Consider the following 15,281-nt stretch of genomic DNA (forward strand, 5'->3'; position numbering starts at 1 on the left):
CCTTTCCCTTCCACAAGACATCACACTGGTCCATTATATTGATGACATTATGCTGATTGGACCTAGTAAAGAAGAAGTATCGATGACTCTAGACTTATTAGTGAAACATATGCGTCCTAGAGGTTGGGAAAATAACCCAATGAAAATTCAAGGACTTTCCACCTCAGTGAAATTTCTAAGAGTTCAATGGTGTGGGGCATGTCGAGATATTCCTACTCAAGTGAAGGATAAGTTATTGCATCTGGCTTCCCCCACAACTAAAAAGGAGGCACAAAGTCTGGTGGGTCTCTTTGTATTTTGGAGGCAACATATCCCTCATTTGGGTGTGTTGCTGCAGCCTATTTATCAAGTGACTCAGAAAGCTACTAGTCTTGAGTGGGGCCCAGAACAACAGAAGGCTCTGCAACAGGTTCAGGCTGCCGTGCAGGCTGCTCTGCCACTTGGGCCATATGATCCGGCTGATTCAATGGTGTTTGAAGTGTCTGCAGTAGATAGAGATGCTGTTTGGAGCCTTTGGCAGGTCCCTGTTGGTGAATCGCAATGCAGACCCTTGGGGTTTTGGAGCAAAGCCCTGCCATCCTCTGCATAACTACTCTCCTTTTCAGAAACAGCTTTTGGCTTGTTACTGGGCTTTAGCAGAGACTGAACGCCTAATCATGGGCCACCAAGTCACCATGAGGCCTGAGCTGCCCATCATGAACTGGGTGTCATCTGACCCACAGAGTCATAAAGTTGGACGTGCACAGCAGCGCTCCGTCATTAAATGGAAGTGGTATATCAGAGATCAGGTTCGAGCAGGACCTGAAGGCACAAGTAAGTTGCATGAGGAAGTGGCCCAAATGCCTATGGTCTCCACTCCAGTCACATTACCTTCCATGTCCCACTCTGCATCTATGGCCTCATGGAGGGTTCCTTATGATCAGTTGACTGAGGAAGAGAAAACTCGTGCCTGGTTACAGATGGTTCTGCGCAATATGCAGGCACCACTCGAAAGTGGACAACAGCGGCACTGCAGCCCCTTTCTGGGACTTCCTTAAAGGACAGTGATGAAGGGAAATCCTCCCAATGGGCAGAACTTCGAGCCATGCATATGGCTGTTCACTTTGCATGGAATAAGAAATGGCCAGATGTGCGATTATATACAACTTCATGGGCTGTGTCTAACAGCTTAGCTGGATGGTCTGGGACTCAGAAGGAGCATGATCGGAAGTTTGGTGATAAGGATGTATGGGGAAGAGGTATGTGGATAGATCTCTCTGAATGGACCAAAGGAATAAAGGTATTTGTGTCTCATGTGAATGCCCACCAAAAGGTGACCTCGGCAGAGAAGGATTTTAACAATCAGGTGGATAGGATGACACATTCAGTGGAAACCAGCCATCCTTTTTCCCCAGCTACTCCTGTCATTGCTCAATGGGCTCATGAACAAAGTGGTCAGGCGGCAGGGATGGAGGTTATGCATGGGCTCAGCAACACAGACTCCCACTTACCAAGGCCGATTTGGCTACTGCCGCTGCTGAGTGCCCAATCTGCCAACAGGAGAGACCAACACTAAGTCCGCGATATGGAACCATTTCTCAGGGTGATCAGCCAGCAACCTGGTGGCAGGTTGATTACATTGGACCACTTCCATCATGGAAAGGACAGCATTTTGTTCTGACTGGAATAGATCTTATTCTGGATATGGATTTGCCTTCCCTGCATGCAATGCTTCTGCTAAAACTACCATCTATGGACTTACAGAATGCCTTATCCATCATCATGGTATCCCACACAGCATTGCTTCGGATCAAGGCACTCATTTCATAGCAAATGAAATGCAGCAATGGGCTTACGCTCATGGAATTCACTGGTCTTACCATGTTCCCCATCATACTGAAGCAGCTGGCTTGATAGAACGATGGAATGGACTCTTAAGAACACAAATACAGTGCCAGCTGGGTGGCAATACCTTGAAGGGTTGGGGCAATGTTCTCCAGGAGGCTGTATATGCTCTAAACCAGCGTCCAATATACGGTTCTGTTTCTCCAATAGTCAGGATTCACGGGGCCAGGAACCAAGGGGTAGAAACAGGAGTGGTACCACTCACTATTACCCCTAGTAACCCACTCAAAAAATTTTTGCTTTCTGTCCCTGCTATCCTATGCTCTGCGCGTCTGGAGATCTCAGTCCCAAAGGGAGGAACATTCCCACCTGGAGACACAATACTGATTCAATTGAACTGGAAATTAAAAATGCCACCTGGCCATTTTGGCTTCCTCATGCCTCTGGATCAACAGACAAAGAAGGGCATCACATTATATATATATAAATATATATATAAGCTTTGCTGGTTTTTGTTTCTCTAAAGAATCCAGCCTAACACAATGGTTAAGGGGGAAATTTCATTGGGAGTTCTCTAATCTCAAAATAATATACTTTTAATCCACACTAATGGATAATAGGGAGCTCTGGTAGCATAGTGGCTAAGACACTTGCCTGCTAACCAGACGGCTGGCGGTTCAAACCCACCAGCCACTCCTCGGAAGGAAGGTTGGGCAATCCTACTTCCGTAGTGATACTGCCTCGGAAAGCCAAGGAGGGGTCGCTGTGAGTCGGGGCCGACTCGACGGCACATAACAACAACAACAACAATGGATAATAACACAGCTGGCAAATATGCTAATGTAAAAGACATAGACATAGATAATCCTCTTAAAGTTTGTTATAGTAAGATGTTATCTGCCATTCTATTAGAAGACATTAATTTAAAATTCAGGCAAAAACAGTACATATAAATATGGTCAATGGTTAAAATTAAATGAAAAGATTCTTCTCCACTGAAAATCCAAACGCATTGCAGTGACACTGCAGGTCAAGAATGACCAAGGAAAACAATATTCACAGAGCCCAAGAAGTCAAAAACAGTGCATATGTGTATAGAAGGTGGGGATGCAGAACCCATGCAAGTGAATGGTGGGGAATTATTTTAATAGCCCTCCAAAACCAAGCATCCTACTGTTTGTCCTATTTTAAAATAAGGTAAAAATGGGAAAAACGAAGACAATAATCATTCCACATGTTTTTAAGGTCTGTCATTAAAGGAGGGTTTTCTGTGAATTATTCTTACCATTACCAAATGCAGTCATAGGAAGAAAGTACTATGTCTTTAAATCCATGGCTAATTTTCATTCCAAGTTTCTGTTTGAGACCATTACTGCTCCCTTGGGACTGCATTGACTCACTGCATTTTCAGAATGACGCAAGTGAGCTTCTCTGCACAACTTCAAAACAGACTGTGAATATATCCAGGCAAAGGCTCACGTCTGAGCCAACAGATCAGTCAGGCACCCATTCGCTGAATCTCTAGGACCAGACAGATGATGAGAACGTTCTTCTCATCGTCTTCAATTTCATCACATGATCTGGTTGCTTTCTTTAACTGGTAAAACAGCTTTAGCATTTTTTCTAAGTCCTTTCTCAACTTGTTCCATCCTCTGTGACCTCACATCCACTTTTTACACAGACCACTATATACTTTCAGTGTCACGTGGTTAAAAAAAAAAAAAGAATGGAAAAAAAGAAATCCAGTTCAAATTTCTCCAGTGCTGGGTATCCCACACATCTGGAGTTCCTCCTCTAATCTTTCTTATCTAAAAAAGAAAATAAAATCCTAGTGGGAGAGTAACTTCAATTATCTGTGCTCTCCTTCTATCCCATTTTTAGAAATAACTGAGAATTGGCTGTAACTAAGTATTTCTCCTAATCCTAATAGAGATACTACTGAACTGTTCACCTAATCTCGTAAATCAGGACCATCTGAGTTCATCAAAGATGGCTAGCATGGATAACTGACAAGACTGGTGATGGCAGATCATCCATGCAGCCATTCAGAAAGTATACAAGCAGCCCATGGTATATGCCAGGCTAGATGCAGGCAGTGGAGACAGAGCAGACGGAACAAGACAATCATGGTCCTACCTCACATGGAACTTACAGTACAGTGCAGGATTGTTGTTGTTAGCTGTTGTTGAGTCAGTCTCGACTCATGGTGATCCTATGCACAACGGAAGGAAATGCTGCCCACTCCTGCGCCATCCCCAGGATGCGTTTTAGATCAGACCATTGTGACCCATAGGGTTTTCAGTGGTTAATTTTCAGAAGCAGATCACTAACCCTTTCTTCCTGGTCTGTCTTAGTCTGTAAATTCAACTGAAACTTATTCAACATCATAGCAACACACAAGCCCCCACTGACAGAAGAGTGGTGGCTGAACATGAGGGGTACTAGCTGGGACTCAAACCCAGGTCCTTGGGTCTCTTGCACGGAAGGCAAGAATTCTACCACTGAAGCACAAGTGTCCCCAAGTGAAGGAGAGAGGCTTTAAATAATCACCATGCAAACAGGTTTCATTATAATTATGAAAAGTCCCAATGAGGACTAGTACAAGGTACTCCAGTACCTGACTTAGACTAGGGTGAGAAAAGGTCTCTGTGAAAGTGACATTTAAGCTGAGATCTGGAGGATGAGTCTGTGTTTACAAGCAGAAGTGGGGTAGGATATGGACATGCCTGGGGGAGGATGGGTTGAGAGGAGGCAGTTCACCTAGAAACAGCACATAAAAGACTTGATAAAAGTATAGATATGAGGAGAGCAGAATCCAAAAACTAAACTGCATGAGGTTTCATTTGTAGATTGGTCAGTGTTCTGGTTACCTCGTGCTGCTCTGACAAGAATATACCACAAATGGGATGGCTTGAAGAAACAGGAATTCATTCTCTTACAGTTTGGAGGCTTTAAGTCCAAGTTCAAAGTGCCAGACTCTAGGGGCTGGGTGAAAGCCCCTCAGCCTTGGGGTTCCGCTCTGCCTCCTGCTTCCCACCCACTGGAACTAGAGGCTTTTCTTCACTCAGACAGCTGCTGGCTGCTGAGACCGACAAGCCCAAGGTTGACAAGCAAAAAGGCACAGTCCTGAAGTTACCAAACGACACGGCAGGCCATTAATTCAAGTCCATTCAAAGTCCCAGGGTCAGCAGAGCATGGCAGGCTGCTGACCAATGACATGGCTACACACAGGGTTCAAGCGTGCCATAAGCTGCAGACCATTCCCAAAGCTGTTTCTTATATGTGGAAAGTAGACCACATACTCAAAGCAGCTACTCAGTTGCTCCAATAGATTCCACCGTGGAGTTAATCACCAATCTCACCATGGGGAATAACTACATTCAGCTGCCCAGCCACTCAACCAGGTCCAGCCAAGTTTACAAACAAACTTAACTGTCGCAGTCAGAAACAGAGAACCCTAAGATCACCAATAATGTAAATGCAGCTACATCTGCATGCACTGTAACCAGAGAACTTCAGAGTCATTTCCAAAAGGTCCTACAGTTTCCTTCCTAAAACGGACAACCAAAGCCCAGAGGACGAGCCAACATAAAATGTGTCTGCTCTAAAAAAAAAAAAAAAAGTTTACATTTGGGGCTGAGCACTTTCACACAGTGTTCTTTTTGAGAACACTCAAATTATAAAAGGCTTCTGTAGTGCCAGAAGGCAGAGTGGCCTCTATTAACACAATAGCACAGCAGCTGTAAATAATCAAATCTCCAGTAATCAAGCTAAATGTCTTGCTTTGCCATTAGTATCCTTCAAGATCAAATGCAACTTCACCATGTTTCTGTTTTATCTTTACTGAAGAGATCCCACTCATAGCTTATTAAAAGACATAGGTCACGTCATCAGGAAAGATCAACTGCTAGGAAAAGACACGTTGGTAAAGTGGAGGGTCAGCAAAAATGAGAGAAACCTTCCATGATATGGACTGAAACAGTGGCTGCAGTAACATGCTCAAACACACCCACAACTGTGAGGCTGGCACAGGGCTGGGCAACATTTCATTCTGTTATACCTAAGGCTGTCATGAGTTGGAGTCAATGCCAGGGCAACTAGTAACAACAGCCACCTAAAAACATCAAGAATATGGCATTGTTTTAAACACAAAGTAACTCCCCACAGATTACAGATTACTTATACAGTAGGTGTGCTTTTTCTGGAGGGGCCATGTTTGCTCAGTCTAAGTATTTCATCATCAAATGTACCATCGCAAATCAATTTCTCTCCATAAATGGGTAACACACATACAAACACTGGCATAAGGGCTAAATGTACTCAACAGTATCAGACTTTCATGTCTTCTTGCCGTTGGGAAATAAAGTCTTCAAAGTATCTCAAGACTTCACAGACTTCATTTCGGAGGTGAAATTGTATCGTGTTATACCATAAATCAGCAAACTGACATAAAGTTAAAAATGGTGGAGGGCAGCAAAGAGGCAGAGGAGGATGGAATTTTTATAGTAAACAATTCTGCCATTATGAATAATGACTGTTATTAAAATGTGCTGCTGGTTTTCCAGTATCTCTTTCTTTCTCCGTCTGTTGATCTTTGTTTCCATAACTACCATCTGAATCATCTTAACAAACTGCACACACATCTCCAGTGCTGTTACTACCACTCTTGAGACTCCAGATCAGCTTTCATTCACCTGGCAGCTGCTTAGGCCAAAGGCTGGTATCACATCATGACATGGGGACTGTTCTGTGAACAAGTGATTAGAAATCAATTCTAAGATCAGGTTTTTTAAAATATCATAGTTCTTATCAATATCTGATTAATGTTTAAACCTCACTTAATTATAGTCCTCAATTAACTGGAAGGTTTTTTCTTCTCTATCACAAACTTACATTTTTAAGGGGAAAATTCCAAATTTCCAAAATATAAGGTGTTTTTCTTAAGCTCCTAACCAAGCTCTGGATAATATCCTGGAGGTTATATTTGGCTGAACAGCCTATGTCTTTTCTATTTGCAGTAATCCATAATCATTAAAGGTATTATTGTATTGGTTTCCGGGTTAAGATGTTGGACTGACATGTGTTTATCTCCTTTCCTGTCTACTATGACTCCTTTAGGAGCTCTGGTAGCATAGTGGCTAAGACACTTGCCTGCTAACCAGACGGCTGGCGGTTCAAACCCACCACCCACTCCTCGGAAGGAAGGTTGGGCAATCCTACTTCCGTAGTGATACTGCCTCGGAAACCCAAGGAGGGGTCGCTATGAGTCAGGTTTGACTCGACGGCACATAACAACAACAACAACAACATGACTCCTTTAAATTACAGCAAAGGAGTAAAAAAGGTATAAACCACAATAATGAAGACAAAAAGAAAAGAGGTTGTCATACAAGAGGGCCCAACAAATTTTTGGAATCTGTAAAGTGTACAGGCAACTGTGGACCGGCAAAGCAGAGCAGAAGAAATCATAGCTGAGTGTCATGGAGGCGACAGAGTGACAGAGGGAAACCATCTGCCTGGAAGAAACACCGAAAGGGGGCATAACATGAAAATGGCAAATAGAATGGAGGTAGGAAAGAGACATGAGGCTGAAAACTAGAGATTATGAGTCTTAATATAAATGGTAAAAGGCTGAATCACACCTGACCCACTTTCTGTACCAAATGGCTTTCAATCAGACATTTACCCTCAGTAACTGGAACGATCTTCTTAAAGAAAGTAAAGTTTGTAAAGTACTGATGCAGTATGTGGGTGCCCCAATGTAAAGCCCTCTGAGAGGGCTCCTTGATTCTCCTACGCATTAATCCAGTAACATACCCAGCGCATAGTGGCTAAGACACTTGCCTGCTAACCAGACGGCTGGCGGTTCAAACCCACCAGCCACTCCTCGGAAGGAAGGTTGGGCAATCCTACTTCCGTAGTGATACTGCCTCGGAAACCCAAGGAGGGGTCGCTATGAGTCGGGTTTGACTCGACGGCACATAACAACAACAACAACAACATACCCAGCCAGTCTAAAATCCCTCTCACAGAACTACCAATTGACCTTCCCATTCTCTCACTTTCTTAAATATGAATAGACAGCCAAGATCACTACTATTGAAGAAAGCCTAGAGATTCACAGAGAAAGACCAAGAAAAACATATTATCTAACACTGAAGGAAATAGATAATTCAAGAAACTGGAAGAAAATTCAAAAAACAATTCTCCTCACATTCATCTCCTCAGAAAGACTCAAGGATTACATGACCAGAAATCAAGAATGTAGGCTATGAAAAAGATTTTAAAAGTTAAAAAAAAAAAAAAAACTTTTGGTAGTTAAAAATATGACTACCAAAATAAAAATTTAATAGAAAATGAACAAAAAATAGTTAAGAAAATCACCCAACCCCCATAAAAAAAAACAAAGATGCAAGAAGACTAACATCAAATTAGTAAATATATAAAAAATACATAAAAAATACAACATGACCCTGTTTTATGGTGGTGTAGTGTCTAAGGCATTTGACTACTAACCAGAAGGCTGGCAGTTCAAACCCACCAGCCACTCCTCAGAAGGAAGACTATGCAATCTACTGCCATAGAGACACCGCCTCAGAAACCCAAAGAGGGGTCGCTCTGGGTTGGAATCTACTTGATGGCAGTGAGTTTGGTTTTTGGTTGGTAGCTGTTTCAAAGGAGCTCTGCTGCAGTGGTTAAAGTTAATGGCATCTAACCAAAAGGTCGGTAGTTCAACTCCACCAGCTGCTCTGTAGGAAAATGATGAGGCAATCTGCTTCTACAGAGATTTACGTAGTCATGGAAACCTTATGGGGCAGTTAGTTCTCCTGTGTCACAGAGCTGCTATGAGTCAGAATCAACCCATGGCAGTGGTTTTGGTTTTTTGGTGGGTAGCTGCTGCGTCGTCCCTGCTATTCTACCAAGCCCATCCAGAGCCTTCCACTACATTGAGCCTCTGAAAACCTCAAGAAAACAGTTACCTCAGCTTCTTAACACAATTTTAGTTTGAAGCTCACTTAATTCACATTTCACAGAGGACACTGGTAGAAAAAACTGAGAGAGTGATAAGAGGATTCTAAGGTTTATTAACTCCTTAATCTCAGAAAACTGGCTTTACCATATCTTAGCCTGCTGCATGGTACTACATGACTAATTTCCTATTCTGTCTCCAATTTTTTTTCCTTGCCATTCCTTCTTGCATCTCAGACATTCTTCCCTCTGGAGCCCTTTTTTTTTTTTTTTTTTTTTAAGAATAGAAGTTGTGAGAGTCTGTTGGAGCTAAAATTTTCCCAGTTGTTGTTGATATGAAAATACCATTGTCATGCCCTCATTACCACACTATACTTTAAAAAAAAAAAAAAAAAAAACTCACTGCTGTCAAGTCAATTCTGACTCACAGTGAACCCTCCATGGGTTTCTGAGGCGGTATCACTATGGAAGTAGTGAAGGAAATAGATAATGCAGGAAGCTGTGGGCATTCATAACGTCTCAATCTTCCTTCCGAGGAGTGGCTGGTGGGTTTGAACCACCAGCCTTCTGGTTAGCAGTCACATGCCTTGAAATTATAGATTGGTAGTAATTTTCTCTCAGCACTTTTAAGATAGTATTCCATTATCTTCTGATTTCCAGTGCCACTGCAGATCAGGTTCCTTTTAGTCTAATAGCTGTTCCTTGGGAGGTAATCAGTTTCTTTCTGATTGCTTCTGGATAAGGCTTTTTTCTTTTTTTAATTCTACTAGAGATTTACTGTGATTCCTGAATATGAAGATATGTGTTTTTCAATATTCTTGGAAATTTTCAGAATTATCTTCTCAAATACTGTCTCTCTCCTGCTTCTCCAAACAGGCTTATGTTAGACTTTCTCTTGTTACTTTCCTTTAGATTTTTTTTAAGTTTCTATTTTAGATTTAATTTTTGTACTCTTCATTTTTGTCTCTGTGTGCTGTGTTCTATGTAATTTCTTCAGATTTATCTCCCAATTTACTAAATCTCTCTTTAACTGCTATTTAACCCCATTTACTGAATTTTTAATTTCATTGATTATATATTTCTTTTTCAATTCTTCCTAATTTTTCTTCATAGAATTTTAGTCCTTGTCTGTTTTCTGTTCCACATTTTATTTCTTTAAATGTTTTTAAACCATTATTTTATATTCTGAATCTGATCATTCTAATATCTAAAGCTCTTATCTAGTTCTGTCGCTTCTTTTTTTCCTGTTGTCTTGTTCAAGGTTGTTTGTATCTTCCTATTTTAAGTTTTAGATTGTCAGTTTCTGTTTAAAGGGGCTTCATCTATGTACTATTACACACCTGGCAGCACAATCACTTTGTATACAAGAGACATGAAATATATATGTTGCACGCAGGAAGCTATTGCATTCATTACGTCTCATTCTCTAATCAGGATCTACGAACTCTACATAACTGTAAGGAGCTCTGGTGGCACAGTGCCTAAGGCATTTAACTGGTTGGCGGTTCAAACCCACTAGCCGCTATGAGGAAGGAAGATGAGGTAAATCCTCCATAAAGATTTACCACGTTATAAACCCAATGGGGTCAGTATGTATCGGAATCAACTCGAGGGCAGTGAGTTTATATAACCTTAACAGACGTATATGTAGTCAGACACTGCCCGAAAGGATGTTACGAGGCACGTGACTGTTCTGGCTTCTGCCAGGCACCCAGCAACTGCATCAACCCAGGATCTCTTTACGATAACTGCTCTCCATGGAATTTCCCAGACTGCATAGGTAAGATAAATCCACACAAACTTCAGGAAAAGGCAAACTGAGGGAAAAATTATGGGAGATTTTTTTTTTTTTTCTCCCACTCAAAGTGAAAGCCAAGTCAGGTAAGTTTCTTTTTCAATATTCTGCCAATGTACTTATTTTTTTTTCAGACTAGAGTTATTGCCATTCAATGATCCTCAGCTTCGCTAAAGGTATGACTGTTCAATGACCCCACTTCATATGGTGGTCTCTGTTTCACTGTTCTGCTTTCCATGGGCCCAAGACTGTGTCCTGTACCCTAAACAGTCTTTAAAACCGCCTAATAGACACCTAGCATATGATTCCCTCATTCCACCCCTAGCCAGTCACCTATGTCCATATAAAGACTTGTTCACAACATTTTTAGCAGCTTTATTTGTAACAATAAAAAACTAGAAACAAACCAAATGTTCATCAACAGGTTAACGGATAAACAAATTATGATATATCCATACAAATAAATAGCACTCAGCAATAAAAAGGAGTGCAGTACTGATACACTTAACAACATGGATGAATCAGGCAAAGAAGAATACATGATGTATGACTGTATTTTCCAGAGTTTTATACTAGTGAAAAGTAACCTATGGTGACAGAAAACAGGTAAGTGGTTGCCTGAGAACGAGGGAGGTGCACATAAGGAAACTTACAAGTATGGTTAATATGTTCACTATCTTAATTGTGGTGATGATTTTTCATGGGTATATATATGTCATAATTTGTCAAATTCTACATTTCAAATATATGTAGTTTCTTATATGTCAATTATATCTCAATAAAACATTTTGGGGGGGGGGAAGAAGCCTCTTTGGTTAATAAAATCAACAAGTGATTCCAAGGCAGCTAAAGTTTTAGCTCGCCTTTCTTATTTTCAAGTCATCCTTTACATTTTGGGGCCTAGGGATGTCCCTCTTTTCTTACAAGTTCAACTATACATTTAAAAAGATGTTTGTTATATATTAGGTATCATGTCTAAGTGCTTTGATCAGGTGGATTTTCAAGGTAGATAGTCTGCCATATCATCAGTAAAAGCCTCCTCCCATATCTGTGTTTGAAAGGAATGCTGAATTTCTCTAAAGCTCTTCAATCACATTGCCCCCATCCCACTCAAAATCTTTCAACATCAAAAGCCCTGCAGAGAGCACACACAACTGAATCATAATCTAATCCCTATGTGCCTTATATTTTCCTCTTATCATGCTCTTGCTCAGGATATTCCTGCTTCCCAAAGCCTTGTTTCCTTCCCTGTACCATTTGCTCTTTCCAATTTGAGGTGGAAAGAAATTCTACATCATTACTCCACGGCTCTTATGCCCAGACGCCTCTTTCAGCATCTTCCCCAACTAAAAACACTCCCACATTTTGTCTTTATCAATCACCCTAAATAAGGAGCAATCCCTCTTCTTCTCAACCATTATAATTCTTCTTACCCACATTACTGTGAACAAAACAATGCCTAGTTTTGAATTAAATGTATGGATGTTTCACTTTCTGTATTTGATGGTGTATTTGTAAAATCAGGACCATCTTTGAATGTCCCATAGCACTAACACAATGCCTTTACTCATTTGGAAAAACAATAAATACCTGGTAAATGAATCAATGAATATATACAGGAACAAAAAACCTTATGGGAAATTAGGATGCTCTGGGAGAGACCTCCATTTGCTTCCAAAGATGCAGGAGGGCTGACCAGTCTGACATTTTGGTATAAATTACTAAATCCAGCCAGCCACAGCAACATACAAACTACTTGTAAGCATCCATTCCAAATCTATAAGGCATGTACTCTTTGCTTCAAACGAATCACAACTAAAATATTTAAACTGTACTCCCTTTACCAATCACCAAATGCAACCGTGGAGTCAGCTCCAACTCATAGAGACCCCTCGCTGGGTTTCCGAGGCAGTATCACCAGGGAAGTAGCTTGCCCAACCTTCCTTCTGGGGAATAGCTGGTGGGTTTGAACCGCCAGCCTTCTGGTTAGTAATCAAAAGCCTTAGGCACTATGCCACCAGGCAGCATTTTTTAAAAAACACTTCTGAAGAAGGAGTACCTCTGATGCTCTCTTTACATGTTTTTTTTTTTTTTTTTTTTTTTTTTAATAACCTGTTAAGCACACAAACTTCTAAGTGAAGATATTTTGAACATTTAAAAAGTATAGCATCAGGTAGGGTACAATGAATATATCGTAATGTCTAAAGAAGAACAAATGTTCCTATATTCTGACATCTGTGTAACTTACTGAGCAACAAAATGACAAGACTCTATTTCCTTACCTGTCCCCAAAAACTCAAAGCATGAATATATAGAACAAACTGGCACTTCAGCTGCCCCTAAATCAATTTCATATCTAACACTCAATGCTGACTTACAAGTTTTAAGTTTCATATTCTAATGGAGTGCCACCATGTGGTGAATATTTTTAATACACTTTTAATATAAATACCAATAAGATGTGTCATACTTGAAACAGGAGAAGGAACAAATTATCTAACCCAACAGGAAATAAAACAAAGATACTCAGATTTAATAGGCAATTTTATAATAGATTACTTTTGTAACAGTGAAACTTTAGAGTTAAGATATTATTGGTTCCTTTCAGAGAGATTCAGATTATGATCCTCATTTCATATGTAAATCAGTAAGGCCCAGAAACGGTCAATTAATCACCCAGGGCACCAGAACCTTTTATTGGGGTAGGAGCAGGGTGGAGAAGAAATATTAGTAGGATCTAAAACCCTGGTCCCCTAACTCATTTTACTATCCCACACACCTTCCCTTCTCTGTATGAAATGCAAATTATTTGGAGACTTGTAAATTTTTGTTTATTTAACAAATACTTAATATGTGCATGTAAGTATTCTAAGCATATTATAAATATTTGTAAAGCAATATTTAGAATTGCTCCTAGCACATAGTAAGCATTATATGTGTCAAATAAATAAAATTTTGAAACCTCCAAATAATGTAAATTTAATACAGCTCTTTTCATGTGAGAATTTTGAAAATACTATATGATAAAACTCAATAATCCTGAAGGTTTTTTTTTTTAAGGCACAACTAATAGAAATAAAAGTAACAGCAAAAGCCATAAGCTATCTGTGTTCTAAAAGCCTAGAACTCTGTCCTTTAGAAATGGTAAAAAAAGATAAACAAATTATGGTACATTTACACAATGGAATACTACCCAGAGATACAAAAGAGCAGACTACTGATAAAATATGAGAATTACTAGTAACATGCAACAACAACATGGGTGACCAACTCTCAATGTATTATGCTAAATGAAAGAAGCTAGACTCCAAAGGCCACATACTTCATAATTCCATTTATATGACCTTTTGGAAAAGTCAAAACTATAGGTGTACACTGTGGAAAGCAGTATGGTGATTCCTTAAAAAGTTGGAATTAGAAATACCATTTGACCCCGCCATTCCATTACTAGGTATATATCCTAAAGAAGGAAAGCCAGAACAAGAACATATACATGCCACCCATGTTCATCACAGCATTATTTACAATAGCAAAATGATAGAAAAAGACATACTTCCGGTCAGATGGCAGAATAGGCAGACAAGCTACACAGACCCTCTTCAAAAAAGACAAGAGAAATCAATTGACAGAGATACAGAAGATAATCCTGGAGCTCTGAAGTTTGAAAGGAAGTATATAGAAGTGGATTAGGCACCAACTAGTGGAAAAACCTGAGCTGAAACAAGACCTAAGAATAGGCTCCATTTGCCAAGGATGGTGGGGACATGCAGGAGGTTGACAACAGGAAAGGAGACAGGTGGTAAGTGCATCAACTAGTGAATAAAGGGGCACAGCACAGTACCCTGGTTACATAGGTAACATACAAAGAAAACAAAAATCATTGGCAAGCCACTCCAACATATAATCACCAATTAAACATAAACACAAAAACATCACAATGCCTCATAGACAACAGAACATCACAGTCCACAAAAAGAAGAAAGATAAAGCAGGAGAAACAAAGGATCAGGATGCAGACCCAAAACACATTCCTGAGGAAGACGCAGCACTGGAACTCCCTGATAAGGAATTCAAAAGAATTATATTTAGGTATCTTCAACAAACTGAGATACAGGTCAAGGAAAATACTGACAAAATTAAGGAAAACACAGAGAAAACCCTAGAACAATTTCAAAACACAATACAAGAACAAAATGACAAAATAAATGAAAAATTAGAAATTATACAAGATCTACTGACAGAAATCCAGAAGATTAATACTAAATTTTCAGAAATAGGTAACACATTGAATGGGCAAAGGAGATGAATTGAATCCATGAAAGACAGAATTAGTGAGATTGAAGGCAAATACCTCAATACTTCTTTGGAAAGGGATCAATCAGAAAAAAGATCAAAACAAAATGAACAGTAACCTCAAAGAAAAATGAAAAACCTTCACATCAAACTAAAAAAGAGGACCAGCACAAATAGTTAGCAAATACTAAAACAACAGCAATGAAGGAAGTGATAGAACGATTCATAAACAAAACGAGCTCAGCATAGAAAATTATACGGAACAAAGAAATTGACACCATGAAAAAGCACATAACAAAAACAAAGCCACAGATTCATATTTGCCAATAATTACATATCTGACCATTCCCTGGAGAAGGATGTCATGCTTGGTAGGGTGGAGGGTCGACAAAACAGGGGG

Source organism: Orycteropus afer, unplaced genomic scaffold, assembly GCF_000298275.1.
Source record: "Orycteropus afer afer isolate SDZICR_OR568_19922 unplaced genomic scaffold, OryAfe1.0 scaffold00123, whole genome shotgun sequence".
Lineage (NCBI taxonomy): Eukaryota > Metazoa > Chordata > Mammalia > Tubulidentata > Orycteropodidae > Orycteropus > Orycteropus afer.